General features: G+C 39.5%; 1 long non-coding RNA gene across 1 annotated transcript; it reads left to right on the top strand.

The window, feature by feature from the left end:
- Positions 1–4040: 4040 nt before the first annotated feature.
- LOC149046822 (uncharacterized) lies at positions 4041–4444 on the top strand. Its single transcript, XR_016186338.1, has 2 exons — positions 4041–4172; positions 4360–4444. It is a non-coding gene; the product is annotated as an uncharacterized LOC149046822 (long non-coding RNA).
- Positions 4445–5135: the final 691 nt, after the last annotated feature.

Below are 5135 nucleotides of genomic sequence, written 5' to 3'. Positions count from 1 at the left end.
CTGTCATTGACTTCGATAAGATGGAGATCTCATTAATCTCAGACTTGACATAAAATGTTTCATACAGGGAGGTGCCGTAATCCTTGGCTGGGTATACCATTTATTATTCATGGGTATCCCATAAATCCCTGACTGGTGGTGATCTCATTTTCCAAACATGGAGATCTCATAATATTTCAGTGATTTGTAATGACATTTTCCAAACATGGAGATCGTGTGTATCCCAGATAGGTTATCTTATTTTCCCAACCTGGAGATCTCACAAATTTGATACTGGTTATTCCATTTTCCGACAATGGAGATCTCAAAAATCTAAGAATGAAAATGTAATTTTCCAAATATGGAGACAATATTAATCCTTGAATGGATTTTTTATTTGCCAAGCCTGGAAAATGGAAATAATATCCTGTTCTGGATAATTTACTATCCAAAGTTGTATTTTTTATTAATCCTCACCTGGATATTGCAATTTCCTTTTTTTTCCAGTCCTGGCTATATAAGTGTGCCAGGCTTGGAATTTGTCTTAACCCTCACTGGATATTTCTTGATAAACCAAACTTGGGGAAATTGCATTTTCTCCAAACTTGGTTTTTTCTTGAAAACCAGGAAATATCCAGGCGAAAACCAAGTAAAAACTGGATTGGATTTTTCACATTTTTTCCTGTGGGACTGAATACAACATCCTACAGCAGCTCTGTGAGAAGATGAACCAAGAAAGGGCAAATGACCTGGCAATGATGAAGGGCACCTTGAGATGGTTAACCATTATTGCCATTAAAATCAGTCAACTTCGACCTAAACAAAAGGGAATTCTACTTTGTGCTCAGCCCCAGGTAGAGCTGGACACTGAACTATCTCTTATCTACATGTCATTGTGGCAAGATATTTGATGTTGATCATGCAATGTTGTGTATGAAAGCAGATTTATCCATAGGAAGCATGATAAGATGTAAGACTTGTTTGCATCCCTTCTCAGGAATGTAGGTCAAGTCACACCTTCAGCCCTTGACTGGCAAAGTTTTAATCAGCAGTGCCAAACTCCTCTGATGAAGCTCATTTGGATGTCCATGTGTGAGGTTTATTGCAAGGAGGTCATCATGCATTTTTTGATGTAAGGGTTTTAACCCTTTCACAAACAGCCACCCATACCAGAAACTTGACATGGAATTCTCAAATGAGAATGAGAAAAAGCAAAACCACAACCAACAAGTCTTTGAAGTCAAGCAATTTGTTCCATCAGCCCTCTTTTGTTCTTACCATATGGCAGAAATGGCAGAGAAGCCAAGCTATTTTTCTGTGAACTAGTCTTGAAGCTGTGCGAGAAGGAGATGAACTATGGCATTGCTATTCATTGGCTGAGAGCAAGACTATCCTTTGACCTGTTAAGATCAGCAGTGTTATGAGTAAGAGGCTCCAGAACATTAAAACATGAGTTCAACACTGATTTTAGCAGGGCACACTGTAAATGTAATTAGAAAGATAAAGTAGACAGATGTTTTTTTTAATTTTTTTTTCTTAAAGCACTGTGTAGAATGTTTTTTAACTCTAAAGGGCTCTGTATATCTTTTCAAAATAGATTTTATAAATGAGTTTATGATAAATTTTATCATGCCTGGTATATTTTGATCTTTTATCACATGATGGTTTCATAATAGAATCCACTTGTTATTTTTATTGTCCCTGGGGACCTGACCTGATGCTCAACACAGATCCCTCTGTTAGAAGTTGAGGCGCAGTCTATAGTGATCAGAAAACTGGTTACTTTTGGAATTTGGATTGACAAATTTTCCATACCAACTACCCAGAACTTGCCAGGCTTGAGATCCCAACTCAGTCATGTTTAAAACACACATAAGGATCCAGTCTCACATCTTAACTTTAGTAACATATATTAATAACATGGCAGGCATTAAATCTGCACAATGAAATGCTGTGGCCACAAAAATCTGGTTATGGTGTATAGAGAGAGACATCTGGCTCATTGCTTGTCCTTAATGTGGATGTTGTGGAATCTGGTGACTAGTAGTTTAGACCACAATCCTATTAACCTGTAGTGTGCGTGCGGCACATGTGCAGAGACAGTTAAAAAATGTGCTCGACTGCACGAGAGAACTGCCATGTTGGAACTTGGACTCATTATGTACTCGTTGTGTTTTACTAAGCGTGGCCATCCCGTTTTGTTCTGTCACTGTTAGAAGTTTTTGATTAAGTATTGGTCAATTAAAGTCAAGTAATTCAGTCTTGTGGTTTACACAGATGTTGACAGGGACTCTAGACAAATTAACAACTTCACTGAAGGGTTTTTAAACTGAAAAGTTTTTGCAGACTAAGAAAAATTATAGGGCCCATTTCAAAGATTATATCTACATCCAAACTTAAGTTATTTTAAAATTTCCAGGTATGTGTCATGCAAACCAGATCCGGGTGCAAAATATGTTAATTCATTTTCAGTTAGATGGAAAGAATATTAGTTCTATGCTTTTCCCCTTTCTAAGTGAGATCATTGTACCCGCAAAAAAAATGGAATACCAACTGGTATACTTCTCGTGCCTGTTTGACAAACACAACCCCAATTCATCCCCTTTCTCCACCTGTTTGTAGACAACCCAGTTCTTCTTTCTCAGTTGAACCATTTAATAACACAATCACACTTCTATGTGTTGCATCCTCTTCCAAAACAGTTGATTGATGGCTTGCAAGCAATCAGGGAAAGCCAGCAGCAGAGATACCTTTCATACAAAGCTATGGCCATCATCCTCAAGTCCTGGATCCAGTTATTCTAAGTGTGGATAACGCTATTCAATGGATAAATTGCTTTCCAGCAGATGAAAGGAAATATACTGCCCCTATCGACTGGAGAGAGTGTATCCAGTGGATAGCATTATCTACCCTTCAGAAAACTAGGGCCTAGTCTAATGGAATGCAAAAACAATAAAAGCAAATTGACTTTTGTCATAAATGGAAAGCTAATCTTTATGACCCACCTGTGACAGCTGTTTTAGATTTCCTTGCCGGCCATTCATAAGAAGGAATTTCTTTCTTTCCATCAACAGTGCCAGGAGTGCCATTTCAGCAGTTACAGTACCATAAGTATACCATTGCCATTTGCAGTCACCAATTGGTCTCCAGGTTTATGAAAAGTATCTACAAACACTCCCCACCAACTGCTCATAACCTGTCCACTTGGGATGTACAGCCTGTCATGGCTCATCTATCCTCACTCGCGCCAACAGAGAAACTTGTCTTAAAATCACTCACCTTGAAGTTTATGTTTCTAGCTTCAGTTACTGCACAAAGGGGGCAAAGTTTACATATTCCTGAAATCAGTCATAGGAAGGAGTTGCCCAGTGGATTTGAATATCTGTTTGTGGGGCATATCGACAGAGACTTTAAACTACACCAAGGGATCACATGCCCACCCTTGCTTTTAGGGCAGACAAAGTTTGATCATACCCACCCTTGTACACTTAGTTATTGTCTGAGGTCAAGCAGGCATATTCCATTGCTGATCCCATCAACATTCACATTCAATTGTAAATACTGATGTTGCAGAAGTGCTTGGGTTCCCAAGTACATGTGATCACTTTGTGCAGTTTGCTGACTCTTAGGAATTCCATCAAAGTTCAACTTGCAAGTAAGTTGTCTTTAATTTATGAATTCTACATACCTACTTCCCATTGAATTCTTTGGAATGATCTTTAGTGATCAAAGAATATTGCCAGACCCTGCCAAGATAGAAGCCACCCAGATCCCCAACCTGTGCGAGTGATGTTTGTAATCTGCTTTGTATGACCAATAATGTGTCCTGTTTCATTTGCGATTATACAGACATTGTTGCCCCTTTGCACGAGATCACTCACAAAGGAGAGGAATTCAAGAAGGAAAAGGTTATTAAACAAGCCTTGGACAACCTCAAGTGAAGTCTCACCTTTGATGATGTCATTGATTAGTTTGACCCAGGTGTAACCGCTTCCGTTAGGATCGAAATACGTCGCGAAATATTTTGTGGTTTGATTTACGCTACCGCTGGGATTACCGCAGTATAGATAGGCATAGCGTATAGCTCGCGTTTCAGTTCTTCAGAAGATCCCGCGAGATCAAGATCTGTTAGTGAAAACTAGAAGACAAGTTAGAGCGAAAATCTCGATAGAAATCAAGACCCGCGAACGTTGGTAAGCAGCAATCTAATTATCTTTAAGGCTGTGAAGCTATGTCGGTTTGTAATTCTGAAGTTATAGGTTTCGCTAGATTTCACTGCTTAAGTCTCTCTCTCAATATCACGTGCGCTTGGTTTTATGATCATTCCTTAGCTGTAAAAGAGACAAATATTTAAGTGATTTCTTAATGTAACTATTTCAGTTGACCGCTTTGATTCGATAAATGCCCTGAGGCCACAAGAATAGGAGTACGTAGGAACAATAAAGGAAAGAATCGTATGTCCATATTGGTTTGGTGTTTTCGATTGCGCGTGTAACAACCCGGGAACGAGACTTTCATTTCCAACTTGAGCGAAACCACTTACACCAGGCACAAAAATCATCTTGCTCATACATGAATATGCCAGTCCAGTTGGATTGGCTCCTTTGCTGACCTACAAGGGCAAAGTAATCTCTTATGCTGGTAAGTCCCTTTTAAGTGTGGAGAGGCACTATTCCCACATTGTGTGTGAAGCTTTGGCCCCTACATGGGGTTGTCATCATTTTTACATGTTCCTGCTTGGATAGCCTGAAGTCAGAATCAGGAGTTGAAACTTGTACTGTCAAGATTGTTGCTAATGTCCGCAGTTAATTCACCTCAGAGGATGGCAAAATCTTGCTCTGTAGAAACAGCGTTGTGATTCCTAATGTCCTCCAGAACCATGTGGTCAATTTAACTCATGAAGGCTATTAAGGCTAGGTTAAGACCTGTAGTCAGTTGCATTAAAGGGTCTGGTCATGTTGTGGATACAACTGCAAAGAAACGTTGGCCAAGTTCCTACACCCAAGCCCTTAACCAGTGGACCTTGGCAGCAACTAAGCATTAACTTCTGTGAGGTGGCTGGGCACTATGTTCTTGTGATGAATGATTATTATTCCAGATTTCCAGAGGTTGACAAGGTACATTCAACTGGTGCAAAAACAGCGATTTCCAAGCTG

Source organism: Pocillopora damicornis, chromosome 4 (genome assembly GCF_964200805.1).
Source record: "Pocillopora damicornis chromosome 4, jaPocDami1.2, whole genome shotgun sequence".
Taxonomy (NCBI): domain Eukaryota; kingdom Metazoa; phylum Cnidaria; class Anthozoa; order Scleractinia; family Pocilloporidae; genus Pocillopora; species Pocillopora damicornis.
This window is presented reverse-complemented; position numbering and strand designations above follow the sequence as displayed.